The 10,419-nt window shown below is 37.5% G+C and overlaps 1 long non-coding RNA gene and 4 other non-coding genes across 5 annotated transcripts; 1 reads left to right on the plus strand and 4 right to left on the minus strand.

The window, feature by feature from the left end:
- The first annotated feature begins 3,670 nt into the window (after positions 1–3,670).
- On the plus strand, positions 3,671–3,752 carry Trnas-cga (transfer RNA serine (anticodon CGA)). The gene has a single exon. It is a non-coding gene; the product is annotated as a tRNA-Ser (tRNA).
- Positions 3,753–5,094: 1,342 nt separating this feature from the next.
- On the minus strand, positions 5,095–5,166 carry Trnat-ugu (transfer RNA threonine (anticodon UGU)). Its single transcript has one exon. It is a non-coding gene; the product is annotated as a tRNA-Thr (tRNA).
- Positions 5,167–6,079: 913 nt separating this feature from the next.
- Positions 6,080–6,163, minus strand: Trnal-uaa (transfer RNA leucine (anticodon UAA)). Its single transcript has one exon. It is a non-coding gene; the product is annotated as a tRNA-Leu (tRNA).
- A 100-nt stretch (positions 6,164–6,263) lies between these two features.
- Positions 6,264–6,335, minus strand: Trnaa-cgc (transfer RNA alanine (anticodon CGC)). The gene has a single exon. It is a non-coding gene; the product is annotated as a tRNA-Ala (tRNA).
- A 3,164-nt stretch (positions 6,336–9,499) lies between these two features.
- LOC111706814 (uncharacterized) lies at positions 9,500–10,387 on the minus strand. The gene is made up of 3 exons (XR_002766316.1): positions 10,281–10,387; positions 10,009–10,059; positions 9,500–9,799 (listed from the first exon to the last, which is right to left on the minus strand). It is a non-coding gene; the product is annotated as an uncharacterized LOC111706814 (long non-coding RNA).
- Between the last annotated feature and the right edge of the window lie 32 nt (positions 10,388–10,419).

Consider the following 10,419-nt stretch of genomic DNA (forward strand, 5'->3'; position numbering starts at 1 on the left):
TTAACTTGTTCATGATACACCTTGTTGTAACTCCTGTGTGCATATCAAGGATCTGTTGGATAAATTGTTGAGAGAAATTCATCCTTTTAAGCATATATATATGGAATGTAAGCCCTGTCAAAGGCTTTGTCCATATCAAAGCTAAGCAAAGCTGCTGACAACTGCTTTTGGTTTACATACTCTATGGTTGAAATGACATTATGAAAACCTGACAGAATGTTTCTTTTTTTCCTGCTGCAGAGCTGACTTGACTTGGTCAAGGACTCCATGTTGTCCACCACCCTCCTGGTCAACATCCTGCTCTTGATGGTATAATCAGTGTTCAACATTGTAATAGGTCTTAACTGCTCTACTCTTGGAATCCCCCTAACCTTAGGAGCTAATCTTGTCACCCCTCTCCTCATACTTGACAAGATTTCTCCTCTTTCCACCATTACATTCTGGATACTAAGATATTCATTCTTGATTACAGGGAAAATCTTCTTGTAGAGCTCATTGTTAAACCATCTATTCCAGGACTCTTATTATTGGGTAGATTACAAATCACCAACTCCAGTTCCTCCATAGAGAAATGTAAATCCAAGTTCTCTTTATTAATCTCTTTCAACCTTCCCAAACTAGGTGGGATGAAAGTTTCAACCAAGTTCTCATTCATCTGAAAGGGTTGATCTCTTCCTTGCCTGCCATTCAGAAGAGGTTCAAAGAACCCAAGAATCTCCTGTTCACACAATTCTGCATCCTTCTCCTCCACCCCTCCAATCAACAATTTCTCCACATTATTCTCCTCAGATTTCTTCTTCTCCCTAGCCAGGTGAAATAAGCTACCTTTCTCCTTCTCCATGTTCTCCTTGAATCTACTCCTCACCTTTACTCCTTCTGCTTCTTCCACCAGTATTGTGTTAATCCTATCCATAAACACCCGTGAATACTCAAACCCATCCATCCCCATCTCCAAACTCTCCCTCAGCAACACATAGAACCCCTCCTTGGTCTGCTTCCTCTCCCTAGCCTGCTCCACACTGAACTGCTTGAGGAAAGAAGTAACAAGGGGCTTAACACAGTTCTCCCACCACTCACAGATATCAGGATAGGTTGAAATTTGAAGAGTACATCTTTGATAAACATCCTTGAAATTTGGTAAGAAATCTTCAGATTCAAGGATCTTATTATTCAATTTCCAATATGGTTTTCTTCTCCTCCCCCCATCCTGCACAGTAGTTACTCCACCCACCCTCAGAACTAGAGTCATACCAGTATGATCTGAGAAAGGAGCAGGAACTAATTCAATTTCTCCACAATCTGCAACCTTACCCCCAGGGACATAGATCCTATCCAACCTGGAAGCTGAGTTATTCCTGATAAAGGTGTATACAATATTGTTAGGATAAACTTCTCTATATATATCAACATACTTGTACAAATTGATCAACTGTCTTAGAGCTTCACATTTCTTCTGTTGAGGATTGTTAGCAGCATCTTTATTTTCAAGGATACAATTGAAATCTCCAAGGATCACAGGAAGATTTCTTGAATAACTTCTCACCAATCTCTCCACAGTCTCTCCAAAGAACACCTGTCTTTCTCTCCTCCCCTGCCTGCCACTGGCTGCATACAGATTAATCACCACCATTTGCCCCACCACTAGACACATCAACCTCTCCTCCTCCACCGCCTGCACATCCACCACCCCAAGAACCTTCTCCAGATGAAAGCTGTTCCCCTTGAGTTCCTTTCTCCAACCTGTACATTTGACAGAGCTCTATATTCCACTCCAACTATCATCTCCAATTCCTCAGTCTCCAGGTTGCATTCCTGAATCCCAAGGATATCAGTCTTACTCCTTCTCAAGAAATCAAGTAGTCCTGCTCTACTAACAGGTGTTCCCAAACAATTTTCATTCAGTGTAGCAATTTTCAAATCCATTAGGCTATCTCAAAGTCAGGGTAAGATATTACTAACTAGAATTTTATTTTTTAAATGACCTGGTTGCAAGATTTACTTTCAATCTATCAGCTGGAGTAATTATGGGAACCCTAGGAACTGGAACATTCATGGAATCTGTACTTTCTCTCCTCCTATCTCTTTCTTCTCCCAGTTGTACAGGTTGTAGAGATGAGGATCCAGCCTTAATTTTCTTTGCAGTCTCAGGAAGAGAAGATGAGGAAAGATTACTCTGACTCCTCTTCTCCCTCTGTCTCTCCTTCTTGTTTAACATCCTCTCTGCATCATCCATAGCCTGGTTCAGCATTGGAGTATGACCAGGGGAGAAGAGAGAACCCTCAGGTGCATGCTCACAATCCTGAGGTGTTAAGAGAAACACATCCTCACCATTATCTTGACCAACTCCACCTGCCAGAGCCAGTAGAGCCAATCCTTCAGGAACTAAAGTCTCAGGTTCAGTAACCACAATCATAGGTAACTCATCATCTCTACCTCCACCATCCTGTTCCCTGTCATTGTCATTTTCTTCTCCATCTTCATCCACAGCATCAGCATTAACATCTTCATCACCCCCTCCATGAACACTAGGTATAGGGTTGTATAACTTATTCCTGTTATCTCTCTGCTCCTGGATAAATTCCTTATTAATGGGACTTCTACAATCTCTAGTCATGTGACCTGGTGCCATGCATTTCCAACATGAATCCTCCTGCCCCTCATAATAACAGACCCATACATCACCATCACCAGGTTCAGGCATCAGTCTAGGAATAGGATGAAACAATTTCATTCTAAGAAGAAAGTCTCCAGATGCTGCTCCCCCAGCTCCACCTACTCCCTCCATCTTAGTTCTAAACTCCTTACAGGAAATTACCTCTCCATAAAATCCCAGAATGTTAGAAATCACACCTTCCTCAGTTCCAGGAAATACTCCCTTCAGCTTAACTTCTGTTTAGGAGTCAGTACACAGGAAAGGTGCAACATCTCCTTTCCCAGTCCAGGTTACACCATCCTTGATCCTATCCCAACACTCCAGCAATAACTCCTCTGATGGCAGGCCAAAATAGGGTGGATTTGAAGACTAGTCATATTAGCAGGTCTAATCTCGCAATCATCCCTAAGAAATCTCACAAACTCCTCCATCCTTATACTCCTAGTTCCTCCAATAGTGTCTACATCAAATCCAATGGATAGTTTTCTTTTAAAGAAAGACAGACCAGGATACAGTCCTAGACGACTCATGATTAGGAGAATCGAACCAGACTTCACTTTAACTAGAACCTACTACTGGAGCAGAAAACCTCTGACTGACTGTTTCGTCTAGCGAACCCGGGACTTCGCACACCGGAAGCGAGAATCATACCCCTAGACCATCAAGCCAGACATGGTTATGGAGGGGGGTCACAAGGAAAATTTATCATTGAGTGGGAACTGTTTGTCATAGTGAAAATGCAAGCAAAGAGTCGGACTTCTCGGTTAGTATGAGCACAAGGTTTGCATCCTCTGAACAATTTTTTCCATTCGTGGAGAGGCTACATGTTGGAATGGCTATTTGTGGAATCATAATAATAATGTGACTCCATGGCGCAACGGTAGCGGGTCTGACTCCAGATCAGAAGGCTGCATGTTCAAATCACGTCGGGGTCATTGTTTTTCTCCGAGTAACCTTCTTTTTGATGAATTCTTTACGTTAGAATTAATTTTGACGTCCCTTTCTACCACTGGAAATGCAACTGTGGCTAAGTGGTTAAGGCGTCTGACTCGAAGTCAGATTCTCTTTGGGAGCGCAGGTTCGAATCCTGCTGGTTGAGATATATTTTTGTATACTTTTAGTATTTGAATTTATCCTTTGGGGATTATAGATATATGTTTAAAAAAGTAAATGTGTCCATAGAGAACAAGGCAGTTTGACCAAGTGGTCTAAGGCGCTGGTTTTAGGCACCAGTCCAAAAGGGCGTAGATTCGAATCCCACAGCTGTCAAAACTTTTGCTTGTCCATTTCTGTTAAAATTCATAAAAATATCTGGAGATGTCTGGGCCTTCTAAATGCGAATCAGACGCTCTACCACTGAGCTACATCCCCATTGCTGTCCATGGGGAAGGTGATTTTTACAAAACCCACTGATGTAAAATTTAAACAGGTGTGATCAAGATCTTGAAATATCTTAATATTGTTTATAAATCATTCATGTTTTGAAATCAATCAAAACAGAAAATAGTTTTGGTTTCATAGAAAAAACGTTGAAATGTCTCAAAACCATTAGATGTGTTCCAAGCGTGTGTTTGTGCTCAAAGTGTGAATTTGCATCAATAATGTATCATGTTCCAAAATGAGATCATTAATATATTCATTACTAATATTAAGATTGTTTGCCTAAAAATTGATAATACAAATCATAATTGGAGGGTTCGAATCAATAAGACTAGAAAAGGTGGCAATGAGATTTGAAGTGATTCTGTTGTTGTGTGTGTGGAGAATATTAGCAAAAAAGAAACATAATAAAACAAAAAAACCAGAACAAACACATGAAACTGCATTTATTTCACTTTAACCTAAATGTATCACCATTATAAATATATGGTTTGTCTATATCATTGAAAATGAAAAAGTCACTATTACGAGACATGAACACAGCTGTACTGAATGTGTAAACATATTCTTCTGTGCAACCTGTCATACAGGGGTCCCAATAAACATATGAATCAAGAGACAACTTCAAAATTGTCTCTGATTTCCAACTATTGACAAACGACGAAGGGTGTAGTGAAAAAAGATTGTACATCAAACTGGTACGCCTTCATTGTGGATCTAGAAATGACAGAGATATTTAAACATTTAAACAATGTTGTTAATAAATTTTCCCAGTTTGCCAATTTTCAAGGTTCAATAATGGTAGACCACATTTTGGAGATCCCATGACCAAAAGTGTCTTGGTATCAAATGGTTTAACTGGAATCCAAATCAGGGCAGCTTTTAATCTCAATTGAGAGAGCTAAAATAAATAAGATCTATTACATATCAAGAAAATGCAGTGCTGGTGTAGTGGTATCATGCAAGATTCCCATTCTTGTGACCCAAGTTCAATTCCCAGGCGGTGCAGGATCTTTGCTACCAATCTTTTTTAACCGAGCTCGTTGGAAAACGGGCAAAAATGCCTCCAGAGAGGATTGAACTATCGACCCCTGGATTACAAGACCAGTGCTCTGCTACTGAGCTATAGAGGCAGGATTCAAACTTGCGAGGGGAAACCCCATTGGATTTCAAGTCCAACGCCTTAACCACTCGGCCTTGACTGCTACACATTGGATGCAGTGTTTTTTGCTAAAGCTTGTGTGGGTCACAAAACTTTCCTCACAAAAATTATGCTCCAGGTGAGTCTTTTTTTTATCTTTTATTACAATAAGAATATGTACAAATTTTGGTTCATAAAAAATTTTCAAACCAAAATGGTACAAAATCATATATTTGAAATACTGTTCGTGAATTTAAATACTAATTTAAGAATTTAAAAGTCACAAAACCTCTTATACATATGTGTTTAAGTTCAAAGCCAACAAAAACAGAGGAAAAAAAAAATTACATTCTTTGTAACATTTTTTGTACCAGTACTGTAGAACTTATTAGTGAGGACATAAAAATACACTTTTTAACAAGTTAAATTAATTGATCATGAGCTACAGGTTTTTAAACATCCCTGTAAAAGTTCATTTTAGCACAGAAAAATTTTAATTTGAAAATTTATAGAAACCCTGTTCTGGCTTCTCTGGTTTTTCTTCAACTCCTGGCTTAGGTAAAATTGTTGTTTTTCCAGGTTTAATTCATTACTGATAGTTTTAACTCTTTGATTCCAGACATAAGAGATGTAATTGGTTATAAACCAAACTAAATCTAGCTCAAAACCACCTGCAATCACCAGCTGTTTCATAATTCTAAGTCACTTAAGCTCCATTTACAGGATCATTTTCCTTCTCAACCCTGGCATGTCTCTTGTACTGTCTATAAGTACCATGCGCTTACCGATTGCACCACCGAAGCTTGGTGCCATAGCAGGCCAGCCAACAGATGAAAAACCTCTGCTATCCTTGATATGAAGGCAAAAATATGTCACATGGAGATGCTGGGGATCAAAATCATATCTGCTAGGTGTGGGGTTCGAACCCACGCAATCTTACGATTATGAGAGCTTAAATCTCACGCCTTAGACCACTCGGCCAACCTAGCTGTTGGGTGAGGTTCAGGAAACAAAGTTCACAACTGAACCAGTGTACTGCTTTTTCTTAAAAAAAGGACTTGCGAACCATGCAGCTTTAACAAAATAGTTTGCCTTCTGTGAGGTTTAAACTCACACCCCCTGGTTTGCGAGACCAGTGCTCTACCACTGAGCTAAAGAGGCATTTGCAATAATGAAGTTCTCCTCACCCAACTCTACCCTATTCCCTCAAAGAGTGTTCACGGTCCTTTGACATGTTGAGAGTCCTTGCCACAACCCAGGTAAAATCTCACACACTGGTAAATTGAGACCAAAAAGGTGGACTTGACCAGGAATTGAACCCGTGACCTTACGCACCCTAAGTGTGAATCATACCCCTAGACCATCAAGCCAGACATGGTTATGGAGGGGGGTCAGAAGGAAAATTTATCATTAAGTGGGTCAGGAACTGTTTGTCTTAGTGAAAATGGAAGCAAAGAGTCGGACTTCTCGGTTAGTATGAACACAAGGTTTGCATCCTCTGAACAATTTTTCCATTTGTGGAGAGGCTACGTGTTGGAATGGCTATTTGTGGAATCATAATCATGTTACTCCATGGTGCAATGGTAGTGTGTCTGACTCCAGATCAGAAGACTGCTTGTTCAAATCACGTTGGGGTCATTCTTTTTCTCCGAGTAACCTTCTTTTTGATGAATTCTTTATGTTTGAATTATTTTTGACTTCCCTTTCTACTACTGGAAATTCAATTGTGGCTGAGTGGTTAAGGCGTCTGACTCAAAATCAGATTTCTTTTGAGAGTGCAGATTTGAATCCTGACGGTTATGACATACCCTAGAAACCATTTTACGTAACTAACGTTAAATCATAGCATAATGTAACTTTTCGTAACGTACCAACAATTGTAACGTAACAGAACATTAAGGGGTAAATGTTATCTACCCAGCTATCCAAATTGCGTAAGCATCGTAAAAGCATAATATTTTGGCTCCAATTACGCAATTAAAACGCAAATTTGCGTAAGTCTAGATTTCAAAGTAGTGTAAATATCTAATTTTTCTAAAGTAAATATATTATAACCCAGCTTTAAGTAAAAATATCATGAAATTGTGGAGATGTGTATCATTTTATTTCAGGTATACAAATTGCGTTAAAATACGCTCAATTTGCGTAATTGCCTAAAACTCTAAATCTAAATTATTTGTGAAATATTTAAAATTTCCGATACGGCACATATTGCATTTTCCAAAATAAATTGTAAAAATAAACTTTTAAAATAATTGAAATGGTCTTTGTTAGCATTAAAATTGCGTAAAAATTGCGCTCTTTTTAGGCATATGTTTTGAGTGTTTTAGATATTGAAGAATTGAGTGGCCTAGGTGTGTGTGCACTGCAGTGTGCAGCAATATAAAATGTTATATTAAATAGAAAGCCATGTGATTTGTAGATAAAAACAATATTCAAGCAAAGAAAACATGCCTATATGATTTTTGTATAAAAATGAGACATGACAAATAGAGAAGAAAAAAATAAAATCATTCTCCTTAAAATCCTTCTTTTTGTTTACATTTTAAAGCAAAGAAGAAAAGATTTTGCGGATTTTAAAAAACAAATCGCGGATTTTCAAGAATTTAATTTTTTTTACAAAATTAAAAACCTTTAAAACACATTTTTTAAAAAATTTTTATCTTTCATAAACCTTCACTGTGGTTACGTCATGTCCCACAAAAAAATTGGGCCCGATCGGTTCAGCCGTTTTCACGTTTATTGGATACAAACAAACAAACAGACAAACAGACAATCCAAATTTATATATAGAAGATTGAAGAACTGAAAACTGTTAAAATATTTATTTTACATAAATGAACTTAACGTGAAACAAGTGATTTTTAAATATAAATAATCTATTGGTTTTGTAGGAGCACCAGTTTTGAAAGCTTTTGACGCAATCCATTTTTCTTTACATTTTGGTTCATCTCCTTGGCTAGGTGCTTTAAGAGGAGAGTGCAGTAGGAGCTGCAAATTTTTTTGAGAAGTTCATATTTGTGCATTGCTTCATGATTGGCATTCTTTAGAATTTCTGGATGTTGGGTTGTGAGAGTATAGATATCACTTTAACACATAAATAATGAAGAATGTTTTTATTGTAAAAAAGATTATTATTATTAATGTATTGATATTTATGAAAATGACTGTAGTCTAAATCAAAGTAAGATATCCAATATTTTCATTAAGAAAAAAAATAAAAGTTAACATTCCTGAAGCACGGTTGGGTTGTTGTTTGATCCTAGTCTGGCTCTTATGCAACCAAAAAACGTCTCCAGGTGATCTTGGGACAACTTGAAGGTAAGCAAGTAATTCAATGGTCCATTGTCCACAAAGTGTTTGAAAATGGATTTCACTGCCTGCATATTTAAAAGAAATCCAAGAAACCCTGACTTTCGACGTCCATTAATCAAGCATTTTCCAGTTGAATCTTTTAGTCCCAAAATGTAGGTCTTTGCTGTTATAAAGGTATCCTGCCAGTATCCAAGATTATTTTTAGAAATAGGAGCTTTAGCCCAAATTCCAAACTTAGATTTGATGTTGAGGAGATCAAACAACTCATCAAACATTCTCAAAAATTTGGATGTAGCTTCACTTTCTTTAAATTGTGGAAGATTTAGATCCTCTCTACAAAAATCCAATGCAGATGCAGTACTTCTGCTGAAAACGTGAACTGCAAGTTTGACCTTCATCTTGTTGTTTTGCCAAAAGATTGTATCTGCTGTTATTTTGTTGGCAAAATGAAATGTTGACTTATTCTGGATAGTAAAGAGCTCAACAATGAACCTCCATTCGATTTTTCCTCCATCACCATCATATAGAACACCCAGATCAGAGAATGCATTTCGCACATTCTTAATACAGTGACAATTGTCCAACAGTAAATTCACAGGTTTTTCAAATTCATCAAAACTGATCTGACTATTCAGTTTTTCTGGATCTACTGAAGCTCCTAATGTCTTCAACAAAGAGATATTCACAGCTGGAGCATCAAAAGTTACTGAAGTAATTTGAATCCCACAGTCAGCAAGCTTTTGTAAACAAACTGTAACAAGATTTGCACAACCTAAAGAATAATAAAAATCATCTGCAAGAAATAAGAAATATGAATAAAATGCAGAAAAGGGATTCTTTCTGGATCAGCTTCCAAAAAATTTCAAAGAAAGAACTGATTTTCTACACTGTATTTTTAAATGCATTTTTTTTAAATCTTACATTTTCAGTTGTTCAGAAAGTTAACAGTATGTTTCTAAAAGCGGTTCAAAGGTTTTAAAATGTTTTTAGCTTTAAAAAACTTGCCTGCACTGTCTAATCCATTTATAAAAAAGTAGCCAAGTGGAACCTTCCAAAAACTGTTCACAGCTACCAGCATAAACACCAGGGCATCACTTGCAAGTTTTTCATCATCTCCAACCTCCCGTTCATCTCCTAGATCTACCACACCTTGGTACTTTTTTCCGTCAAAGAATAGATGTTTCTTAATAGACATTTCATCTAAGGTTATACTTCCAATAACATTTCTTCCTTCTTGAACTTCTTTCTTCAGGAACTCAAAAACCTGATCTGTAAATCCAGGAGTACCATCCAGTCTGGAGCACCATCTCCTATTATTAGAAACGACTAAATAATCAGTACATTGCAGGGTTCTGGGCAAAGTATGATACTTTAATGACGACATAGAAATAGTTGAATACCACAAGCTTAAATACTGTCCTCTGCATTAGATAAATCTTTTAAATGTGAAGAAACTATGTGGCATAGAATAAGTATGAGTCCAATAATACCTTGAATATAACAAATTAATATAAACTACCTTATTGTTCTTTCGTCTGGTAAACAATTTTCAAAGGTCTCTCTAACAAATCTGAAAAAATTTATATAAATTTTAGGTTGTAAACATCAAACTAAACACATTCATTTGATTCCAATATTCAATTTTACTTTTCATCATCCCCCCCCCTCCCTTTACAAAATTGATGGGGGGGGGGGGGGGGGGTCCAAAAATCGTTCTTTGGACGGACGCAAAAAAACGTCCAGACAAGCAAAATATATATGTAAATAGAATAGATTATAGATTTTTTTTACCTGTACGCCTGCGCTGAAAATAAGTGCAGAGTTAGTGCAAACGATCTTAAGGCTGGATGATAGGTCCTCTAATATGATGTCCCAGGTTCTGTATCTCGACCTAATGGGACTGGTCGCGCGACGTCGCTGGTTTCTAGGG

The sequence above is a fragment of the Eurytemora carolleeae genome, unplaced genomic scaffold (genome assembly GCF_000591075.1).
Source record: "Eurytemora carolleeae unplaced genomic scaffold, Eaff_2.0 scaffold734, whole genome shotgun sequence".
Lineage (NCBI taxonomy): Eukaryota > Metazoa > Arthropoda > Copepoda > Calanoida > Temoridae > Eurytemora > Eurytemora carolleeae.